At 41.8% G+C, this 24,070-nt stretch overlaps 1 protein-coding gene across 3 annotated transcripts in view; it reads left to right on the top strand.

Moving 5' to 3' along the window:
* The window catches only part of CCHR3.PART0H10orf67 (chromosome chr3.part0 C10orf67 homolog), a 2,394,588-nt gene that overhangs the window by 1,690,837 nt on the left and 679,681 nt on the right, over window positions 1-24,070 (top strand). The window lies entirely within an intron of this gene.

The raw sequence follows: 24,070 nt of genomic DNA on the forward strand, positions 1-24,070 counted from the left end.
ACAAATTAAGTTTACCTACTCAGATGGAATGTTATGGTGAGTACATAACTTCTTATTTTGACACAATATAAGTATCTGCATCTAATGCACTAAGCCTCAATGAGGCATATTATATGCTTTTAGGTAGATCATAAAGTATAGGCACAAAGGATAATCCATGCAGAAGGACTTGCAAAAAGAGCAGCTCCAAAGATATTTGAATAAAAATACAAGCAAGCAAAGATACTCTGATATGGCAAATTTCTCAATGCAAAAATAAAATCAGAAAGGGGGAAATGTAAAAAAGGGTGTTAGAAATTGCATAAGTAGAAATTGAAGTAATAGACTATCTGCAAAATGAAGGGTTTTCTGTAGAAACCCCAACACATGTATTGTCAATTTATGTTGGACCAATGCATTTGAAGATTGTATGCCATAGGGCAGTGTTCTGTAGCCTTCTGTAGGGGACTTGGATGAAAGTCCACTTGAAGTTACAGAGCAAGAGAAAGAGTAGAAAACAGTAGCAAGTCTGACAAAGGGTAGTGTTGTAACATGATGCAGAAATGGGTCCCAGTATGGAGGAAAAGCAGATGAAACGGAATGCATCAGGAGAGGATATGTCACAGGATGATGCAGTGGAACCTTCTGTCAAAGACAGCCAGGAAACAGAGATCAAAGAAGATTCTCTCATGCTGGAAGAAAATGGTCAAATGGAATTTGAGTACGAGTATTGTAAAACTTTTGTTGGTCCACTTAATTGTATCAGATTACCTCAATGTTCACTTTCTTTGCTGTGTATTTGTGCTTGAATGGGGAATGGATGATGTACACCACAAATTGTTGCTGCCATAGAAATGAATTATGCTGCTTGTATTGATTGCAGATCTTTAAAATAAAATATGTAGTTTTGTGTTAGTGATTCTGTACAACTTTAATTGAAGAGTAACTTCCAAATAAATGCATTTTTGGTTGGGAGGAGTGGTGGCAACATTTACTGTTCCAAATTATGCAGTGTTTCATTCCAAAAAAACAGAATTTTCTTTATTTTTAAACTTGATTTAGGAACATTATTAAGCTGTCTACTTTGTAACTCATTCGTTAAAATCCTTGTACATACTAACCTAACTTTGTCTATTTTTGCCTTGTATCTACTATGCTTTGTCCCGTCTATAAACTATTACCAATTTGATAACTATATATTTCAAAAATGATTCCAGTTAATGCAAGTTATTTTTATATATATATATATATATATATATATATATATATATATATATATAAATGTATGTATTTTGTATTGTTTTTATATACCATACATAACATGCATCGTTTGTTATTTTATGTTTCCATATATATTTCTGTTGCCTGCAATATTTATTAGAAGTTCTTATGACAAGAATATTGTTTTTGTTGAGTTTCTTTTTGCATGGTTCATGCCTGAAAAGGATGTTTAGATCAGTATACTCACCCAAGTAACAAATATATAAATAGATCAATGGATAGCTGTTCTTACTTTTGGGGCATACATCTGCTGTTTTAGCAGGTTAAAGAATCTGTAATGAAACAGACTGTCTTTCGTGTTTACTTTCTGAGTTCCAACATCAAGAAGTCCCTGGAAGAGTTATTTATAAATATAACTGACATCAGAATAAAATTGTCTTTCGGCTTCTCCCATTAGGGGTCGCCACAGTGGATCACCTGTCCTCAGACTGATTAGCAGTGGTGTTTTTACAGTGTCAAGTTGCCAGCTCAGCACCATTCGACCGCAGGGAGGACATGCAGACTCCACACAGAAGGTGCTCCAGCCAAGAATCAAACTGGAGAACCACTTGCTGAGACGACAACGCTAACCCTAACCGGCACGAGAATAATTAAGTAAAATTATAATGGCCTGACACAATTAAACGTCTGTCTTCCCCTGGCATAGAGAATAACCATTCTCCTAAAGGAAAATATATATTGCTGTCTTTTGTTGTTAAAAGTTATAGAACCTCAGAAACAGCCAGGTATTATTACTGTAGAAGAGACCTAGTAGCCCAGAAGTGTAATAATGCCTACTGTCGGATGATTCCATACGTACAAGATATTGGTGTATGAGGTGCTTTTTTAGTTTGATACAAATGTTGTTTCATTTGGGAAGTACTGAATATTACTAATAAAGCTTCCATGTTTTCGGTCATAGCACAGTAGACTACTGCTGGCATACATAGAATGTTGTGGAATGTTCGAGAATGGTAGTAGGGAAGAAGAGGAGCCTACACCCTTGGATGAGGAATAATGGTGAGATTGTAGGCTACTTTAGGACATGGTATGAGTAATTTATGTATAGCTCTGGCAAGGAATAATGCAGCACATTCTTTAGTGGAAGCCAACTCACTTTCTTGATACTTAGCCATTAGTGGTTGCCTTAGTGGTTTATTAGGGGAGTGATATGTAAATCCACATAACTTATTCAGTATTGTTTTCTGTGAACATTAATTAAAGAGTTAAGAAATGATGACTGGCAATGCATTTTCTAAGACAGGAATACATATTCTTTTTCCAGTGTCTAGTATTAACAGATGGGAAATGTAATATGAACTTCTTAGCGCTGACAGCATTCATCTTTCTGATCCTGTCAACAATCCAGATAGTTAAGAAATAGTTAGAGGCTGTCAAACATGGTGATAGCAAGCTAACAGTTATCATATCTCTTGAATAAAGTTTATATCCTTCCTATGATCAGATGTACAACATGAGAGGAAGATAGCCAGGCCTTGGCATCCTGGCTGGATATGTACAGTTATCCTTAATGGGATATCCCACATTTCAGTAATACAGCAACAGTGATCAGTTGAGCATCTACTGTTGTGGTAAATTCCTACAAAACTGTACTTTTTTTCTGGAGCTACATAAAATAGTTATCTTATGCACTGAAACATAGCAGATAAAAGAGCTCCCTTTTAAGAAAGACAGTGAGTAATACTCAGCAATGAGTCGGCCAGAATGGTTAAGTATCTGGCTGAGCTGGGAGATTTAGTTTAGTACTGGGACTTCCTCTTAATGTAGAGTTTAAATGTTATTGTTTTGCCAAAGCAGTGTTCATTTGCTTCACTTGTGAAGAGCTCAAATTAAAATTCACAGCCCTTTTATGTGTATAGTAAATCCGTGGGAGAAAAAAACAGTACAACATTTCAGTATGTATTAGAAGGCAGCCTGAGGAGAAGAATTCAATTTTTGCTAGTGGTCTAATGTTATGAGATACATATTAAGTCCCATTACAACACTTAAACTTCACAAGAAAATAACAGGAGCTAACATGACAGTCTTGCAAATTTGGTTTTATATACAAATTGTAAACTTAAAAAAATATTTCCAGTACAGCCACAAACCTGTAGGCTTGAGTAGTTAATAAAAGTGGATTCTTTGTTCCAGAGCTGAATGAAAAAAAGAATGCAGAGCTGGATGAAAAAAATAGGAGTGGAGACACCAGTGTTTTGATGGCTGGACAACCAGTTTTTAATTTCTGTAGCTCTGAAACACACCTTCCATTCTTATACTAAAAGGTGCAGTGTCTAAATACTAATCTATAGCTTGATTTAATGACATTAACATCATTTGCAAAAGTTTTGTAAATGGTTCTTTTATCTTACAGAAAAGGATTTCTTAAATGTTGCAGGTGATAGCATCATCAACAGGGCCACAAACAACAAATGGTATATTAGTGGGTCATGTACCTGATTCTGCCTTTTTTAATGTCTAATGATTTGCAGTACATTACAGCAAATTGTGCTTAGAAACCAAGAATATCTTTCACTGAAATTTGCCTTTGTGTTGCATTCTGTTAGCTGACTCCATCCTGTATGAATCATAAAGCTCCTGCTTCTTTCTGCCAACTGCATAATGTTGTCTCTGAATTGTCAGCTCTTCAGTATCCTTCCTTTTTGTCACCTATCCTGTCAGTAAACTAATCATATATGCACGTGTCGGTATTCTAGAGAAAATGAAATATGTCAGCAGCTGACAAAACAAAAGTGAAGCTCTCAAGTGGCAAGAGTCTAGTTCATAAAAATGCACAATAGCAGAGTTGAAAGTTCAGTTCATAAAGAAAAACAAACACTGTCCCTTCCTTAACAGTCTTTTATCTCGCATTCCTTATCTCATTATCAGTTAAAAATGAAACTGATTTTTGTTTATTTTTGATCTGGCAATAATACGTGCCTAGAATTGTATTATCTTCTCCTCTATGAACCAGATAAGTTGAATATGTTGTTGCATCATATGTTCTGGTTGTGTATGTGTATGAATTTTCTTTTTAAAAAATGGCAGCATATTTTTGCATGTTAGCAATTCAGTTGATAGTAACTACAGCACATCTTTGACTAGAATTATTTATCTGTAATTGATTTTCTTTTTTCACAACATATTGCGAACTGTCAAACTAGCATTTAAACCGTGAAGAACAGTATAACAACTCATTTTCTGGTATGCAGACAGTCTAATCTACAGAAATGTATGCTGATTCCCACTAAATGTTTCAGATTAGTTTAGCTTTAAATAAAACTGTGTGAATGCAAAGTTTTAATCAGAAAACAACATAACTACAAATATCCCAAAATGCAAAGTGCCATCTGAAATATTCGCATATTCACAGAAATAATTTAGAGTGGTTCAGCTTTAAACAGAACTATTTAGTACCAAATGGTTTGGCAGCACTGTTTGCAAAAAAATTCAGCAGACACATGCAGCGGTTATCATAACTGACTCTTCATTCAGGAAAAAAAAACAGTTTTCTATATTAGGTAGTGAAGGATTACCACACCCAACCAACATATAAAACAAAAAAGTATAACATTTTGTTAAAAAAAAAAAAAAGAAGAAGAAAGATTGCAGCAAAGGACAATTGCCAAATATAGCAAAATTCAGAATAAGAGCATAACTACTCCAATAGCATAATGTGAGTCACCCAAGAAATAATCAGAATGGCTTCAACCTTAATTAACATTTTATTTCTATTGCATCTACTGGGTTTACTAGGATAGAAATTTAAGTAGTACCATTATATCTCAGTGAAGTTAACAAAAAAACAATCCAAAGACATATGTGCATGCCAACAGTTTCAGGAATCAACAGTTTTCATGAGCTGAATGTTGATGCAGGAAGAAGGTAGTTGGTACCCGGCACCATATAATACTGGCTGCCTCATAGGGACATATTATTCACTCCATCATGTCAAGTGAACTGAAAATCCTTTTCTACTTCTGATTATGAGAATGCAACTCAATTGTTTGCTGATAAGGCTGATGGGATAAGACTGAAGGTTGTCCAGGGTATTCATTGTGCTTTGCTGTGGTTTTGTGAGGTTGTCTATGAAACATTGGTGTGCAAAGTTTTTTTTTTCTTTTAACTATTTTGAGGTCATGAGATTGGATTCAGAATTAAATCCAACTACCTTTTGACTGTTATCATGTCCAGCTAAGGTTAATCTGCCTCACCTGGATATCCTTAATCCAGTTATTTTCCAGATAATGCATACCTCTCTTAGGAGTAGTATTTTTGCTATAACTTTAAAAAAGGATATGATTACACTGGTTCTTATTTTTTCACCTTATCTCTAACATTTAATTTATTAGAAACATTTATCAGAAATGTATTTTTGTTCAGCATGAGCTATTTCAAGTTATTTGTGGCTTCTGATTGTATCACTGACTGCCCTAAGCAGGTTGGTTAATGAGCATGCTTTTGGTGAGAGATCAACAGTTGTCATTCTAGTATAATTTTGCTTTAGCTGTCTGCAGCATTTGGTACGGTGGGCCATGGGATGTTGATTGAATGTCTGCATAACTCCTGGGACTTTCCAACATGTCCTTTGATTGGTTTGCCTCTTACATCTTAAGGAGCACATAGGAGGTGCTGTTGAGGATCCCACATGGTTCCATCTTCTGCTGTTTGTTGTTCATAGTGTACAGTTTCTGTTTGATGTGTCATTTGAAGATGAGTTTTGAAGTCAGAAATTCATAATTGTCCCCTTGAAAAAATATATATTTTTGGCCCTTATGTTGATGAAGTACTCAAAAATTTTGATGAGATAGGAAAAGTGATTCAAGGGGTATCTCACCCCCCCCCATTTTGCCAATTTTAAAAAGAACATTCCCTTCAATTCCAGGTCCTTTAGTAAAAAAAAAAAAAAAAAAAAAAAAAAAAAAAGTCAGACAACCTCACCAGGGGGGAAATAAAAATAATTTCAATGTACAGTGGTTGAAAAACTCTACCAAAAAAGGGGAAGCTTCCCAGAATCAGGGACATCCCAAAGCATGTGAAGAACTATATGCCACTAACACCTTTTTCCATTCTTCCCACCCTGGCAGTCCTTTAAAGATGTCCACCAGTCTTTGCCTTTACTTTCCTCTCTGGAATCAAATAATGTCCTGAGAGTAATCCATTGAGGGTACAGATAGCAGTGAGACTCCCCTCCTCCTCCTTTCCAGGAGATTCCCTCTCATTCAGCAAACCTATCATCCTTGTTCCCCCCAGTCTTAAAAGACATATGTTCTGGGGGGGGGGTCATAAAAACTGTGCCTCTAGAGGAGAGAGGTAATGTTTTTTACTCTCAAATCTTTCTAGTTCCAAAGAAAGATGAGACGTGAAAGCCAGTACTAGATGTTTCTTTTCTCAAGCAGTATCTAAAGGTACCAACATTCAATATGCTATTTCTTCAAATCTTGTTACCTCTTATCCCTTCTCTCAGTTACCTGATAAATATGGACCTGAAGGGTGCCTCTCACCATATCCCAAACTGCAAACAGTTCAGGCATTTCTTAAGATTCTGTTGTTGTATCTCATTGTTAGTTTTATGTCTTACCCTTTGCTTATCTACTGGTCCAGGGGTGTTTACAGTGTTTGGTCTGGATAATTGCATACTGCAGACTACAAGGCATTCATATATTTCCACATTTGGGTAACTGCCTTATGTAGGCAGACTCTTCTACCAACTGGCAGGATTACTTGAATATTGTCAGGAACCCTCTCTTCAATCGGGGATTTCAGTAAATTTGCCAAAATCTTTTTCTAATTCCTTCCACAGATTAGTGTTTTTGGAAAGCCTCCTAGACAATTCCATAGGAAGAGTTTGTTTTCCACAGAACAAAGTGGATGTTTTCCAGACAGACTCTAGTTATTGCCAAAGAGCATCTCCAGATATTAGGATTCATGGCTTCTATAATCATCATGATCCTATTACCCAGACTTCACATGAGGAAAATTCAGTGGTTTCTCAGTTCATTGTGGTAACAGCATAAGCACTTGCTGAATTTTCAAGTTCCAGTGCTACCTTTTGTGAAAAGAGAGTTATGTTGGTGGAGGACCCAACTGTCTCTTAATGCAGGCCTCCCACTTCTCCCTGTAGTCCTTCTGTCAGTTAGTCACAGCAGCTGTCTCTTAATGCAGACCTCCCACTTCTCCCTGTAGTCCTTCTGTCAGTTAGTCACAGCAGATTCTTTTGACTTAGCATTAGGAAGAAATAGTATCACTGGGGATAAAAGTGCAAGGTTTGTGGAATAAGCAGGACAGACAAAAGAACATAAATGACAGAGGTGATGGCAGTAATCAATGCTGTGAAATACGTAAACCTTATCCAGACACAGACCACATCCAGCCCCCTTTGCAGACTTATGATAGCCTGGGAGACAGCTACCCAGATCATTTTCACTGTTCAGGATTCATGCAGCCTGTCAGAGCAAAACTTACTTGCAGACAAGCTGAGCAGGACAAAGGCAAACCATCATAGATGGAAATTTCACCTAGGGGGCTTCCAAGAATCGATCCATGTTTGTGAATCACCTCAAATAGATCTGTTCACCTCCTTGCAAAAGAGAGTAGAACACATTCTGTTCCATACACCCCTACCAGCAGGCTTGGAAGATATATGCCTTTTCATTCCACTAGAAGGGAATGAACCTGTATGCTTTTCCACCCTTTCCACTAATACTCAGAGTTCTTCTAAAGATACAGAAGGACATATCAAAGATTGTAGTGATAGCTCCCTTTTGGCCCAGGCAAGTGTGGCTCTCCCTTCTTTTCAATCCGGCCATGGTCAGCTACCACAAGTTCCCATACAAAGTGAATCTTCTCACACAACACAGTGGTTGTTTGATACTCTGCAGTCTGGAAACTCTACAACTTACTACCTTGATGATAGACTTCTGTTTCTTTTTTAGGCACCTTTTTTTTTCTGAAAATGTACAGCAGGTACTAGAGGAGGCTAAAAGACCTACTACTAGAAAGTCATAAATAAGTAATTGGAAGAGATTTTCTAGTTGCTAGCATTCTAAGAACTAGGAATCCTTTTAAGGCTAAGCTGCCTCTGATGTTAGATTATTTGTGTGAGTTACTATCCTCTGACTTAAAATACTTTTCCATCAAGATTCATTTGTTAGCCATTTCTGCTTTTCTGCCCTTGGATCCCACCTTTCTTCTTGTCCTCAAGTTAAATTGTTTTTGAAAGGTATCTTCATAGGTTCATAGAAGGTTACTAGGCTAACAGCCCTAGAGCCCTTACAGGCCTAGCCATATTTATCCCAAGTTGTCCCAGTTGTTGGTGGTTAGCTGAGTGAAGTTTGCAGAGATAAGAGGCTATGGTAGTTAATACCAAATTCCTCTGTCCAGGACCGACATGGGCACCACCCCAGGAGTGAATTTGCGGTTGCTCATCCATTGATCTAGGTTGCATTTGAAGATGGTCAGGGAGGGGCTCTGTTTCACATTAATTGGAACTTGTTCCAGAGATGTGGCATTCTCTGGGAGATATATCTCTCCCTCCAGCATGATCTGTTCATGTCAGAGGCTAAGTGCGATCTCTGGAGTAAGTGACCCTTGTGCAGTTTGATTTACTAATTTGTAGCCTTTCTATCAAGGTCGGGTGAGAGACTGCCCTGTAAGGCAGGCACAGGTCACCCCTTAGCAACCTATAGGACACAGAATACACTGACAGGACTTTTTGTGTAAGACATGATGTTAAGTTGTCTATCTCGCCTTCATTCTTGCTGGATGGGTTCGGAGCCGATCCTCGGCTCCGACTCAGCCAATACTAAAGCTCGAGAGCTAATTCCACCGGCTCGAGGCTCCCCTATATCTCACAATGCTAGGCGGTAACTACCCAGATCTCGTTTGCCGCTTAGCTGACGAGGTGCGTTTCTACTGGCTCTGGCAGGTTAGTGAAAAATTATTCTATTTTCACAATCTTTAGACCCCTATTACGTTATTATTATAACTTTTAGTTTTAATTATCCTTTTCCTTGAATCGAAAAACCTCTTTTGCTCATAATCCCTCCCTTTATTCCCCTTTAAACTTTAGGCCTTAGGCCCTTCCCCTCCTTCTCCTAGTCCTTTAGTGTGACTGGAATTTAATATTTTCTTAAAGGCCTGTGTGTGTGTGTGTGTGTGTGTGTGTGTGTGTGTGTGTGTGTGTGTGTGTGTGTGTGTGTGTGTGTGTGTGTGTGTGTGTGTGTGTGTGTGTGTGTGTGTGTGTGTGTGTGTGTGTGTGTGTGTGTGTGTGAGTGTTTTTATTACTTAGGCCTTTACTATGTCTAAGGACTCCAAGGTCTCAGGCTTCAAGAAGTGTGACTCGTGCTGTCAGAAAATGTCTCTGACAGACGGTCACACTTCTTGTGTGTATTGCCTGGGACCTTTGCACCTGCAGGACTCATGTGCTGTGTGCCATGGTTTCAGCCCTAGAGTCCTGCAGGAACGCAAAAATAAATTGATTTTGCGTGGCTTATTGAAGCCTAAAGGCCCCCCGACCCAGTCTGTGTCGGGGAAGCCTTCTAAGACTTCCAGACAGTCGGCTCCGGCTTCAGAGCCGTCCTCTGGAAGCATCAAAACTGCTTCGACATCGGCTCCGGCTGGAGCCGATGTTTTCAAGCCTCATACTATTACCTCGGCTCTGGCCGGAGCCGAGGCTGATAAGACTCAGTTGGCTCCGATACTCTTATCGGAGCAACCTTCGAGAAAGAGATCTAGGTCTCCCTCCATCGGCTCCGTTCACTCGGCATCAGGATCCCCTCTTCTTTCGGAGCGGAGCCATAGATCGCATTCCTCACGGTCTTCCAGGCTATCTGACCACGATTTGCAAAGGGTAGTGAGTAGACTTTTCAAGTCCAAGGCGCTGGCCCAAATGCTTCATAGCCCGACTCATCAGTCAGCGGCTATTTCTGTCCCTCAATGTGTTCCTCCTCCGACTCCTTTGAGCTCGGAGCCGGGGCTCATCGGAGCCGTGACTGTCGGCGCGTCGGATCCGATACCTTCCCTTTCGGCTCCGTCGTCTGCTCCGATCTCCTCTTTGGAGAGATCTCGGCGCCGAGCTTCCCTCGTCGGCTCCGAGGGGGCGAGCGGCATCGGACCCTTGTCCGACCCCGCTCTCCCTCTCGGTGCGTTGGCGCTGGTGAGTTCGGCTCCGACATCGGCCTCGGAGCCGTCCCTGTCGGTGCCGGGGGGGTCCTAGTCTCTTCAGAGCGGGGACCTCCGGCCTTGCCCGATAGGGGTGCCTTCGAGGTCATGTGGAGTGTGCTAGAACCAGTGTCTGCCCTACAGTCGGCTCCGTCAGCCCCTCCATCATCAGTGCCTGCAGTGATTTCTACTCACCCCCTTGCTTCAGACCGCAGAGAGCCAACTCCTCAAGTTTCCCCATTGGGAATTTCCTCCTCTTCCGAGGCCTCTCCTGACCCGGTAGGAGAACCCCCTAGGAAGAGGCAGTGCAAGAGGAAGCATATTGACTCCCCTGAGTCTATCACCTCTGATACTGAATTAGAGGAATCTAAAGGTTCCCCTCGATCCCCCTCTGAGGATGTCTCCTTTGCTGACATCCTTGAGGTCCTGAAACAGAGGGGGAACTGGCCAGCCCTTAACCCTTCAGAGGATGAGTCAGTGTACCTTGAGGCGTTCGGCTCTCGCCCTTCTACCTCCTGGGTGTCCCCTCCCTTTGACCCCCTTTTGGAAGTGGTGGCAAGGAAGGCCTGGACGGCTCCTGATTCAGTGGAACCCACCCCGAGGAGGCCGTCTAAGTTTATTACTGCCCCTAGAGATAAAGATTTTTTATCTAAAGGTGTCCCCGTCGATGCCATGGTGGTGGCCGCGGCCCTAAGAAGGAGTTAGCCGATCCTTAGGTACCTGTCCATCCTCCTAATAAGGAATCTAGGACCATGGACAGGTACGGTAAGCGGATGTTCTCATCAGCGACCTTTTCAATGCGGTCGCTGAACTACTTATATCACTTCACTCGTCTCCAGAGAGATTTACTCAAGGATATGAGTGAAGAGGTAAAGGATCCAACAGCTGAGGGGTTCCAAGACAGAATGAACTCCCAGTTGGCAACCCTGAACTCCATCGTTAACTCCTCCATGCGGCTTATCTCATATGCTGCGGATGGGGCGAGTAGAGCCGCAGGCACAGGCGTTGCCTTACGACGTCACGCCTGGATGCGGCTGTGCAACTTTGCAGACCCTTTCAAGGCGTCCTTCACCAATTCCCCCTTTGATGGATCATCCTTGTTTGGCCCTCAGGTGAAGGATACATTGACTAGGTGCGAGGTGGAAGGTAAGACTGTCTCTGCCGTGGGAGTCCGTTTTTCTACCCCTTCTAGGCCTTATCCCAAAGGTCAGAGGGGAGGAAAAATGTAGTTCCGCAAACAAACCCAGGGAGTCTCATCTGACGCACAAGGTCGATTCCCCTCTAGAGGCAGAGGAGGGAATAACAATAGACGCCGCCCTAGAGGCAGAGGAGGTCCGCAAAACCAGGGTAGCAGAGAAACTTTCTCTGATAAACCCTTTCAGCATACCTGAGGAGCTGCCCAGCTGTCCACCTTCGGAGGCAGTCGGGGGAAGATTATCCCTGTACCCAAAAGCCTGGCTTTCCCTTACACAAGACAAATGGGTATAGTCGATCATATCCGAGGGTTACAAAATTCCCTTTATTCACATTCCATCCCAACCCAGAGGATCCCCTTCCAGACGTCCCACCCAGTCTAAGGGAACAAGCAGCACTAGAAATTTCAAAGCTGCTATCAAAAAGAGCTATCCAATCAGTCCCAGCAGACCAACAAGGATCCAGAATCTACTCCAAATTCTTTTTGTTACCAAAAAAAACAGGGGACTGGAGACCCATACTGGATCTCAGCAACTTAAATAAGAATGTCAGAAAAACAAAATTCCGGATGGTCACGCTACAGTCCATTCTACCCTTCTTGGGTCAGGGCAATTGTATGTGCTCGATAGATCTTCAGGACGCGTACTACCATATCAAGATGAACAGACGCTCCAGGAGATTTCTCCGCTTCAGGCTGGGAGCCAGTCACTACCAGTTCAGAGCCCTGCCCTTTGGTCTCACTACAGCCCCCCGAGTGTTTACCAAATGCATGGCAGTGGTCGCGGCTCACTTGAGACGTCAAGGATTCCAGGTGTTTCCATATTTAGATGACTGGCTCCTTACTGCCACCACCAGACATCAACTTCTTCTATCCAGATACTTCACTATCCAAACTTGCCAAGCTCTAGGCATTTCAATAAATTTCGAAAAATCTGCCTTGTCGCCTTGTCAGTCTATTACCTTTATAGGCGCCACATTAGACACACTCAATCTTTCAGCCAGACTTACAGAGCAGAGTGTGTCAGACATCCGCAAACAAGTTTACCTTCTCTTACAATGCAACAAAGTCAAAGCCAGACTAGTTTTGAAGGTATTGGGACTCATGGCAGCAGCTATCCCCCTTCTCCCCTTAGCTCGCTTCCACATAAGGATCCTCCAATGGATACTGTTTACTCAATGGTCCTTCCAACAGCTCCCGATGTCCCACACCATATTGATAACTCAGTCATGCAAGAATCAACTGTCTTGGTGGATCACATCACCTCAGGTTCTCCAAGGAAGACCCTTCACTCACCCCCCCCCAGTCACCAAGTTGACAACAGACGCCTCCCTGATTGGGTGGGGGGGGCATTATCAGGGCAGGACAGTCCAGGGCACGTGGCAACCTTTCGAGTGCCACTTGCACATAAATGTCTTAGAGATGAGAGCAGTGCTTTTAGCGTTGCAAGCCCTTCACGACTCTCTTCCCACAGGGACTATTGCAATTCAGACAGACAACATGTCCGTAGTGTGGTACATCAACAAACAAGGCGGAACCAGATCATACCCCTTATGTGGAGAGGCATTCAGACTTTGGCAATGGGCGATCTCTTCTCAGCGTTTTCTGGTAGCAACGCACATTCCCGGGAAGTCCAACGTGATTGCAGACAAGTTGAGCAGGGCAATTCTCATGCCCCACGAGTGGTCTCTGAAGAAATCAGTACTGGAAGAAGTGTTCCAACGATGGGGCCAGCCTTGCTGCGATCTTTTTGCTACTCCTCAAAACAGCAAGTGTCACGACTTCTTCACTCTCTTCCCGTTACCAGGCCATCCCACCAGAGACGCTCTAGTCCACGATTGGCCCCGGGGACTTCTGTATGCTTTTCCCCCTTTTCCACTGATAACTCAACTAATTCAGAAAGCCATCGCCTTGAGAGTGACAATGATCCTCATTGCCCCTTACTGGCCTCGACAGATATGGTTTCCGTTCCTTCATCGTTACCTTTTGGAGCAGCCTTGGCATCTGGACCCAGTGCCAGATCTGTTGACCCACCAATTGGGCCAGCTGCACCAATCTCTTCATTCTCTCAACCTCACAGCATGGTTTCTCCGATTCCGACCTTAGCCAGGCTTCCCTTAATATCTTGCTCGGTCTGAGATATCTTGATAGCCTCTCATAAATCTTCTACCCGGAAGATTTATAATAGCAAATGGAACGCTTCTCCTTTTGGGCAACATCAAAAAATATAGATCCCTTCACTGCACCTATACAGTCTATTCTAGACTTTCTAGCAGAACTCTTTCATTTAGGCTCTTCTTCATCTACCATTAGAGTTCAGTTGGCTGCTATATCTAATTATCATGTAGGTGTCTCAGAGTCTAGTATCATGGCTCACAAGCTCTGCAAAGCCTTTTTAAGGGGCGTTTTTCTTCTCAAACCTCCAATCAAAGATCCCGTGCCTCAATGGGACTTGAACTTGGTTCTGGCATCCTTAATCCTTCCCCCTTTCAAACCAGCGGCTTCATGTTCTCTGAAGTTGCTTTCATGGAAGACACTTTTTCTAGTAGCCATAACTTCAGCAAGAAGGGTATCTGAACTCCATGCTCTGTGCAGTTGCCCTCCTTACTTAGTGTTTCACAAAGATAGGGTATCCCTCCGTACTAATCCATCTTTTTTACCTAAGGTTTCCTCTCAAACAAACCTAAACCAAACTATTAATCTCCCCGTCTTTTTCCCTAACTATTCCAACAGGTCGGAACAAAAGTTACATTTTCTGGATGTTCACCGCCAACTTAGATATTATTTAGACAGTACTAAACAATTCAGGAAATCTGATCAGCTTTTTCTATCATATGCGGAAGGGAAATTGGGCCTTCCAGTTACTAAAGTTTCCCTTTCTAGATGGCTCACCTCTACAATTACCTTCATTTATGAGATCAGGCATCAAACACTACCTTCAAGACCTAGAGCTCATTCAACTAGGGCATTAGCTACATCCGTAGCTTTTCAGGACAGGCTGCCAGTAGATTCCATTTGTGCAGCAGCCACTTGGGCTTCTCCTCATACCTTCATTTCACATTACAAATTGGACATGGTCTCCAGAAACCGTGCCAACTTTGGTTCCACTGTTCTCAAGAGTCTGTTCCGATAGGCCACCCGGGATAAGGTGCTAGGGACGTGGTTCCATCCAGCAAGAATGAAGGTGAGATAGACAACTTAACATTAAGAAGTTATGTACCTACCATAACGTTCCATGTTAGTTGTCTTCTTCTCGCCTTCTTTCTTGCGTCCCACCCTCCATCCCCCAAGCCTGGACAGACCGATAGGAATTCATTTTGTGATCTTCCCCTGGAAGAGTTTCATTCCCACACGTTCTACCACCTCTATTTCCCCTTTTGTTAGGTCTGGGATACCTTACACTCTGGTTTATATAGAGGTGGGTTACCCTTCTCCATGCTATGGAGACTAGAATTGCTTGGTCTAGCTATCAAACGAGATCTGAGTAGTTACCGCCTAGCATTGTGGGAATATAGGAGAGCCTCGAGCCGGTGGAATTAGCTCTCGAGCTTTAGTATTGGCTGAGTCTCGGCTCCGAACCCATCCAGCAAGAAAGAAGGCGAGAAGAAGACAACTAACATGGAACGTTATGGTAGGTACATAACTTCTTATTTTGTGTAGCCTGTAATTTCTTGGTGAGAAACTTCTAAGGTCTCTCCATTTGTTGATAATGTGGTGAGGTACATGCAAAAGAGAGCATTGTACTCAGTTGTTGGGCTGATGAGGGCCGAGTATAATGGAATTTTAAAAGCCTTAGATCGAGATGTGATGCCTTTACTTATAAAGATGTGCCACATAGAAGGATTTCCTCACTACTGTGGATACGTGGTGGTCAAAGCTCAGATTGATATCAACCTGAGTACCCAGGTCACATACCACTGGGTCTACACTAAGTAGGTTGTTGTTTATAATGTAATTAGCATGGACGTCAGCTTTCCCAAAGGGAATAATGATGCATTTCTTAGCATTTAGCTTTACTCCATGGCTTTAGCACCAATCATTTGCCTGCAATAACCCTGTCTGCAGTATATTAATGTCGTTGAGGGACTCTGTGATTGCCCCCAATTTGCAGTCATCCGTGAACTTTGTCAGCCCCAGGCAATCCAAGTTTGCCTGTACTTCTGAGAAATAAATTCTAAACTTTAAGGGGCTCAGCACAGAAACCTGTAGTACGCCACTGGTGACAGGTCTTTTGCTAGAGGTGAAGTCACTGTCTTTAATAGCATATATAGTGTTAGTGAGCCAGTTTGGCTATCCAACTGGTCATGTAGGGATTAATTCCTAAATGGGAGAGTTTCTCTATAATGCCTGAGTGGGGGATTGTGTCAAATGCCTTGGTTAAGTCAAGGTAGGTGGTATGCACTGTATTTTCCTCATCCAGGGCCTTGGTGTAATTTTTCAAAGACGTCAACCATGTTTAACAGGCATGATCTCCCTTTAACGAATCCAAACTGGGTTGGATCCAGAGTTTGGAGATTACCTGTGTCCTTATTAATAAGGTCCATAATGTTTTTTTTTCCATGGCCTTGCAGATGAGGCTAGTCAAATTTATGGGGGTCTACATCATGAGATCGACATATTAAAATGTCGACTCTCATTTGTTCGACACGAAAATGTCGAACTGCAACTTTCCTGAATGGCCAAATCACTGATTTCTTTCCAATGGAAAGAAATCGGTTGGCCGTTCTGTTACACCTGCCGTTTCCCTGACTGTAGTGCTGTCTCAGAGTTAGAATATTTAGGGGGGTGTGGGGGACACAGCCCCACCACGTTGGGGGGTGTGGGGGTTGAAGCTCCCCACTTAAATATGTTTGTTTTTGTATAGCATTGATGTTTGACCAACCGATTTCTTTCCGTTGGAAAGAAATCTGTGATTTGGCTATTCGGGAAAGTTGGAGTTCGACATTTTCATGTCGAACAAGTGAGATTCGACATTTTAAGATGTTGATCTCATGATATAGACCCAGTTGATGTTCCCTCTTTTTGCTGAGGGATTACTGTTGCTGTCCTCCACTCTGCCAGAACATAGCCAGTTTGCAGGCTGTGGTTAAACAGGGATCCATTGTGTCTACTAGATTATGTTTTAAGTTGTTTAAAAGGGAATCTGGGATATTGTTTGGTTACATTGATGCTGTTTTTTTGCCCTTGGAGAGATGATCTGCTGTCTTGAGATAATAAGCCGAGGAATGGTGGCAGGTATACTTTCGGGGATAACTGGAGTGGACGGGGGGGGTGAAGTTTGCTCCAAATCTGTCAGCTAGCAGGTTGGCTATTACCTCCAGCTGAGTATGGTGGTGTCATCCACAACCAGTTCAGTGCATAGCTGGGTATCCCTTTTAGATTTCAGATGTAGTCATAGAATGCTTTGTGATTATCCTTAGCTAGGGAGGCTATTTTTGCTTTGTAATTAGCTTTCAAGGTCTTTGACAAGATCTCCAATTTATTTGTTTAAGCCCGAGAGAAATTTCTTCCTCTGCTGAGCCAGTTCCCTCTTGGACATTAGTTTCTTTCTGTTCTTGTATAGCCTCTTTGTATTAGGGGGTCCACCAGGGTGGCTTGTTTTTTTTTTTTTTTTTTTTTTTTTTTTTTGGCAAGACCTGGTTTTAATCCAGTCAGGTATAACCAATTCTATAAAACTGCTGAAGTGGTTATACAGGGCAGTGGTGTTCACCTCTGCATAGGAGTCTCTGTTATCTGTATTTGGGTGGGGGGGGGGTTGAAACTTATTATACCATAATTTAGTCTGAGGTAGTTTGTCTTTGAAAAATTCTTAAGCGTTGTTGAGTTTGATGGGGAATCTGCTCTTATAATTACATCTAACGAGACTGATTTATGGTCCGATCTTACCAAGGAGGACATCACATGGGGCAGGGTGCAGTGTTCTCCCATGTTAGCGACTTTGTCCACGACATTTGAACCCCTTGTGGGTCTGCAGACTAGCTGTTCCAGAGCATTTGAACTGATAAAGTCCAAGAACCTCTGTTCCAGCATGTTTATCGTTGTGCATGTTTCCCAGTTGATGCTAGGATAATTAAAATCACCCATGAGTAAGGTGTTGAGCTGTATGGGAAGTGACTCAAGTAAGTCCAGGTATGCAGTATGCTTTTTCTGTTTCATGGTGGGGGACCTGTAGGTAGCTATTACACGGTGGAGGCTTTGCCTATAGTTAATTGGAAGTGGAGTAGCTCAAGAGAGTCATACTGTCTGACCAATTTCGAGGTGTACTTATCCTTAATGAAGATGGATACACCTCCTGCTTTGATTCTTTCATGCTCAGTTTGTGGTCTGAATGTATGGAAGGCATTGTAGCCTGCACAGCTGGGGTGTTTTCCGCACCTTTGAGTCATGTCTCTATGACAGCACAGATGTCAGCACCTTTCAAAGTGAGGAGTGCTTCCAGGGAGTGCAGTTTCTTGTTTAGACTCCTAGCATTAAGGAGCAGTACTTTGAGTTTATCTAAAGAATATTTTGTTATGTTGGGAGGTTGGTTATTTTGACAGTGCCTAAAAAAGGCACAATAGGGGTAGATAATGCCTTTGCCATTATCCAAAAGCCTAGAGGAGACAGGTGCAGACCATCTGTGGCAATGCAGCGTGGCCTGTCGACCATGTCTTCCCAGGCTGACAGATATTGGATCCCCTTGGACTGATACCAGAAGCTAAGCCAGTTGTTAGAGCCAACCATTTTTTGTTTGCATTGTGGCATCATCCTTGGAGAAGGTAAAATGCTGCTTAAGGCTAGGCTTATACCTGCCTGTAACACATAATCTGAGAGCTCAGTCATGTCTCTCTTCATATATTCCAGTAAGGTATGTCTCAAGTCATTCACCCCACATGGACTGTGAGTCATTCATACCAGTACTTGTGGTTGAGTGGCTAGAGTGCTTCTGTGACTTGATAGGTCCTGGCACCTGACGGGCAGCTAACCGTAACCCACTCCTTATCCAGCCTGGCAAGGGGAACATCTGCGTGTCTCACAATGGAGTCACCTATGACCAATACATCATGTTTTGTGGTGTTACTCTTTATTGACTTTTTTGTTGAGACACTGGTGTGTGTGTTATGATTGTTTTTTTGCATTGTTATGTGTGTAAGTGGTTTCCATTGGGGGGCCTCTGACCTTTTGGTAAGTTCATTTCATAGTGTAACTACATCTCTCACATAAAGTATTTGTTTGTTTCAGGAGTAAGTGGTTGTCTGTATACTTGAGACAATTGCTCCATTGCCTCAGGATGTCCATGTCTCTCAGGCTGGCCAGAGAAATGATGGGAAACCACCCATCTATGATAACAGGCTCTTACTGAATGTTTTATTAGGGAAGAGAATGGGTTAACTTGACAGGACTTTGCTGCTAGTGCCAAGACTACAAGAGGGACCTTATACTTTGTGCAGGCTAAGGTTGATCAATAAGGCAACACTGTTCATTGTGTAGCTGAATTGCTCCTAGAGCAGAGAAAGCGGTTGGAAGGGTTTTACTGACAGCTGTTTAGGGAAGAACTGAGCTTCTAGGCTTTTGCATCTAGACAGGGCACTGCTAACTGCTGCTGCCCGAACAGCAGCACTCTGCAAACATGAGACTTAAGCATGAGCAAAGAGAAACAAGTTTTAAGCTAGTTACTGATCAGGAAAGCACACAATAAGCCTTCCACCAGCAATCCCTAATGCAGACAGGTTAGATCAGCACACTTCTGCCACAAAGGTGCAGAAAATATCTTTATAATATAGAAGATCAGGTTTGGAGCCCAAGTGTAACAAGACCACACAAACTACCTACAATAGGTCTTACATCTAAAAGACACAATGTAATACAGTGTAATTAACTACTTAAAGCAGCCACAGACAGTACAATTTTTGAGACTACTAAAGTACAGTCACAGTATATAAGAGAAGTGCAAAAAAAATACTTAGCACTCTTTTATGTGTTTCACATCTCAGATAAACCAGGTAAATACTGACTGCCACTAAATGAATAATCCCAGTCCTCCTAATGTAAAAGCACAGTGAAGGAGTGTCCAGATGACATGCTACCACTAACAAACTTAACTGATACAAAAGGCTACCACAAATAAACTTAAAGATACGGATACAGCAGTGTACTTTAAGCAGCTTATAAAAGTGTGATTATTCAGTAAAAGTACTTTGCTTTGTATACATGAGCCAAGAACCACTGAATTTTACAGAATTTATAAAGGCACTAAAAGCAAGATAAGCTGATTATGCAGCCAATAAAACTTCATGCAGAAATTTCAAGTGCTTCCCCAACGTAAACAGACCAGGCTACCTCCCAGTGCACTAGATGGAAAATCCTCTGACCTCTCGATGTAAAAGCAAATGCTTGCTAGAATGTAAAAATATACTACTTTATCCAACAGCTAGCTAGATAATGAATTTAGAACAAGTAAGTCATTAGAACAGACAGTGAGAGGCAAATGTACTTTTTCAATATAAGCACAAGGAAAGGCAAATGAATAATTCAGGATATCAACAGCAATGTAGAAATGGAGGAGCTTAATAAGTTCAATTTATAATAGGGGTGGGCAGCTTATTAACACCAAGTTTAAAAAGCAGATCAATGAAGGAGAAGGCGGGTGGGCAAAATAACTAGTAGATAATCATCATCAGTGCTTTTAGTTTATGCAGGCTTGAAATATTTTCAGAAAAAACAAATATCCAAAAATTCACTGTGTATTTAAGTATCACTCAAGAAACAATTTAACTAATGAAAAACATGTGAAATGTGCAGCCTAGATAATTTAAGTGTCCATGTCTCACATAGAACAAATACACCAGGCCAAGCAGATGTCTTAAAACAGAAAACAAATGGAGCAAGTAAAACAGAAAGCAGCTGTGTCACTCACAGACAAAAATATATTGGTTTACTTTCCTCACCCAGCAGGTAATCCCTAGCAATGCTCTTAGTTTGTGCAGGCTTCAGATCTTTGCAGAAAAGCACAAAGACCCAGAAATCGCACCACCAGACCACTAAGATCCAGCAACAAAAATCACTTGCAGATCACTAAAGCCAGTAACTCTGCTGGTGAAGCACTATTCTCTTGCGCCATAGCCAAATTATGGAACTCTCTCCCACCCACAATTACCTCCATACCATCATGCACCCACTTCAAAACTTTACTAAAAGCGCACCTAAAAACATGCTGGCTATGCCCTTGCAACTCCCACTCTAATATCACCCACCCCATCCAACCACTACCTTTCTTTCCACCCCACTAACTACCTTGATTATAGCAAGCTCAGATGCTCATAAGCCTAGTATTTATTATACAGCAGGAACTTCTTATTGTAACATTTGTTAATGTCTTGTTATGTACTTTGCAGATATAGATTCTAGTTGTTTGTAATTAATTGCTATGTTAAATTGTTAATCGCTATGTAATCCAATGTAACTACTGTCTGTTTATTTTAACTGTGGAGCTTTTCTCCCCGGGCCTCCGCTGAAAATGGACCTACGTCCAGTCGGACACTCCCGGTCAACAAATGTAAAAAAATAAATAAATAAATTCACTGTCTATTTAAGTATCACTCAAGAAACAATTTATCCAATGAATAAACATGTCAAATGTGCAACCTACATAATTTAAGTGTCTATCTCTTATATAGAACAAAAACACTAGGCCAAGCAGATTTCTTAAAACAGAAAACAAATGGAGCAAGTAAAACAGAAAGCAGCTCTATCACTCAGACAAAAAAATATAGGTTTACTTTCCTCACTCAGCGTGGAATCACCAGCGGTGCTCTTAGTTTATGCAGGCTTGGAATCTTTTCAGAAAAAGATTGTTTGCTTCTGCTTCACCTATTGTACTGCTCTATCACTCAACCATTCATCTGTCCTCCTAGAAAACAGCTGAATTCTCCTTGGGATCTCAGTTGTGTACTTTAAAAGCTTACTATTACTCCGTTTGAACCAACATATGAAGTGGAATTACGGATTTTGACATAGAAGACTGTTCTCCTTATTTCTTTGACATCTGCTCGAAGGATATCTGAGTTACAAGCCCTTCTGGTGACCCAAGCCTAATTTATCTTTTACAAGGACATGATTTCTTTAAAAAAATATATGACATTCATACCTGAAGTGGTTACAAAGTATTTCTACAACAGAAAAGTAAGCAAATGTATTGCCCTTGATTTTTTCTAACATTCTGTCAGGATAGATTTTAAAACATTTTGATGCAAGTGCTTTATTTTGCTCTTTACCTAAACAGCTTGTAGACCTAAAATATTGCGGGCTACAAGGTTTGGTGTCTGATTCCATCTCTGGCTTGTTGCACTTATGTTGAGGTGGAGCTCTTGCAGCAAGTCTCTGACTACACTTTAACTCACAATGGGGTAGTTGTTGATGGCTGCCATTTTCCATTCTTCCCAGACTGACTTCTCTGGCACATAGACTATCAGGGGCATAGTTAGGATTATGTCACTTATGTGTTGCTGACCCGACTTAAGCAGTTGAAAGTACTCATTCAGGCTTCAGAGAATAAAGGTGTATTTTAACTTCTCAACAGACTGCAGAAAATTATTTAATTATTTAGCTGTAAGTATTTTTGAATGTACTTAATTATTTAGCTGGAAGTATTCTTGAATTGCATTTTTGGAAATACCAGCAAATCTACCTTCAGATCAGCTGGGTAATCCACACTAACTCCCAGTCTCTAACTTGACTCCTCTGGTTCATTTTTTATTATTCCTTGGTATTTACTCGTTCAAGGAGTCTCATCAATCAGAGAATAAATAAGAATTTTTTATAGTAAATACACGTGTTTTTCCTCTTGAAGGAAGGGTTGCTACAAGACTTACTGAGGGGATTATTTTTCTGTACTATCCAGTTTTAGGAATTCTAGTTTGCCTAGCAATTCAGACAAAAAGAGGTGCTGGTTGGATAAAAGATACTGCTCCACCAGAACTGGATTTATAGGACTTTGATCACTGGTTTATCCAGAGAGGATAATGTTTAATGTATTCTCAGACTGTTTCAGTAGTCAGAAAGATTCTGCCAATAAGACCATCATTTGCCAGGCCATTCAGATCCCTTTGTCCTCACTCTGCAACTGCTGAGATTGACTGCAAGAAGATATTGATTTTTTTTTAAGTTGCAGCTGGAAATAGGTCTCTCCTCTAACCACACTGGTACCAGGGTGAAGAGAGTTACCTCCTCCGTCCATACCCTCATATTCAGTCTTTTCACCCAGACTGCCCTCCCTTGCTGCTTCTTCTGCACTAGTCCAGATGAAGCCAATCAGTACCATAAAGGTGTCAGCATCAACAAATACGTCGTCTGTTGTGTTCACAGCTTTGAGACAACAACTGTTGGATTCAGTACCTTCATCTCTAATAATGTCATTCATTTTGATGATTTCACTACAAATGATATCTGTGTAAGGGAGATGTGTAGCCCTGGGACTCAGATGTTAGCCAGTCAAAGTTGATGCTGACTTTGGCAATTCCATTGCTGAGCTCGGTTCATTTGACTTTCAAGCACTCAGCCTTAAGATGTTCTTCATTCCACATTGCTGCAGTCCTAACTACTGGGGGTAGTCCGCTGTCCAGTCGGCCCGAATACCAAAGTATATGGCTGACGTCGGTCAGGGCGCATTAGACTGACGTCAGTACGTCAGGGTACTAATGCGCATGACCGACGTCATATCCTCAGTCTTTTTTGCCGCATGGTCCGATGCAGAAGCAATTTTGCGAGTGCAGGTTGGCGTTCTGAAAGTTTCTGAAGTCAGAGTTTCAGACCGAATCAAAGTTGGCTAAGTACCCGCTGGAATATTTTGGTTTTTCTTGCCTCAGTATTTAACCGGATGTCAGAAAAGTGAATAACTGTATTTCTTGTGGGAAACAGATACCTCATAGGGATTACCATACTTTGTGTATACCTTGTTTAGGGCCTGAGCACGACGTTGTTGGATGCCGCTCTTGTGCTAGATTTAACAAACGCACTATTAAGAGAAGGTTAGACTGTGCCAGGTTAGTTTTGGGAAGCGTTGTTATTATAAAATGCCGCCGGAGGCTCCGGCCCGCCGCCAAAAAAGGCAAGGACAAAGCAGCAAAACCTAGAGAGGGAGAACCGACAGACCCAGACGCCGGATCTTTAGAAGGCTCAGTGGAGCCGGAGGTTTTGCCAGGTGTTTCTTTGGAGTCTCAGGGAGAGACTTTACTGTTACAGGATGTATCCTCGCAGGAAGTAGGCCAGGCTGAGGGGGCTTCTCAGGTGGCTGTTCTTCCCTCTCTTCCTAAGGTGGTTAGAGCCTCCCTTCTGTTTCCAAGGCTTCTTTGAGAGGCAGGCCAAGTTTAGCTTCAGTGGGGGTTTCTCCTAGTGCTTCAGGGTCTTTGCCTAAGAAACATATGCTTAAAATGGCAGAGGATTTGATTACTATGATTAGAGGTTCTATGCCCTCCTGATAAGAGGCCTAGGGTGGAACCT

Source organism: Protopterus annectens, chromosome 3.part0, assembly GCF_019279795.1.
Source record: "Protopterus annectens isolate FY-2018-M chromosome 3.part0, PAN1.0, whole genome shotgun sequence".
Taxonomy (NCBI): Eukaryota; Metazoa; Chordata; order Ceratodontiformes; family Protopteridae; genus Protopterus; species Protopterus annectens.